Raw genomic sequence first — 900 nt, forward strand, 5'->3', positions numbered from 1 at the left:
CTCCTAGAAATAGTAACCTACTCTCTCAAAATTACATCTTGAAAAAATTAAGAACACATGATACAGTTTATATATATATATATATCCTATTATAAATTTCTTGTTTCTCTGCCCGTTACGTTTTTATATTCGTTAATTCCTCATAGACCGTTGGTGGCAAGGCCAGAGAAATTCAAACCAGCAACTCCTCTAATCCCAGAGAATTTCCTAAGGGGGTCTATTTTTTTAAGGACCGCCTAATTTCTTTCGATTTCTGTCTATTACACACAATGTTTCAGTCGGCCCCCAAGGTTATGTGCAGTGGCATCGAACCTGGAACCATGATGTTCGGAAGCAAGTTTCTTACCGTACAGCCACGCCTGCGCCACAAATATAGAAATGACACAATATAAAAAAAAAAGGAAATTTTAATATGCATCGGCCGGGAATCGAACCCGGGCCGCCCGCGTGGCAGGCGAGCATTCTACCACTGAACCACCGATGCTGACATTTATACAAGACAAACAAGTATATACATAAAACAAAATTTAGATTTAACATATTCTGAAAAATATTGTTGCATCTGTTCCTATTAATCAATGAGAGCATCTTCAAAGTATTTTGTTATTTCAGCCAAGGAAAAAGGGGCTTATGAATCCCTATACGAAAAAATGTGTCCAATTTCCTTTTTGTTCTATTCGTGTTAAGGAAAAGGGACACGTTTTTGCCTTTGCGTTTGTTCCTACTACCTCTTGACAACCAATGTTGGTTCCCTTCCGTCCTCGTAACATAGTGGTTCGGCAAAAGCGAATGATAAAATAAGTACCAAATATAACAGATACGTACTGGGGCCGATTTGTTTGACTGAACCCCTTAAGGCGGTGCAGCAGCATGGCCGAAGTCCAGTGAGTGAAACACAAA

General features: G+C 39.3%; 1 non-coding gene across 1 annotated transcript; it reads right to left on the reverse strand.

Annotated features, from left to right (window-relative positions):
• Window positions 1–413: 413 nt before the first annotated feature.
• Window positions 414–484, reverse strand: Trnag-gcc (transfer RNA glycine (anticodon GCC)). Its single transcript has one exon. It is a non-coding gene; the product is annotated as a tRNA-Gly (tRNA).
• Window positions 485–900: the final 416 nt, after the last annotated feature.

The sequence above is a fragment of the Octopus bimaculoides genome, chromosome 9 (genome assembly GCF_001194135.2).
Source record: "Octopus bimaculoides isolate UCB-OBI-ISO-001 chromosome 9, ASM119413v2, whole genome shotgun sequence".
Lineage (NCBI taxonomy): Eukaryota > Metazoa > Mollusca > Cephalopoda > Octopoda > Octopodidae > Octopus > Octopus bimaculoides.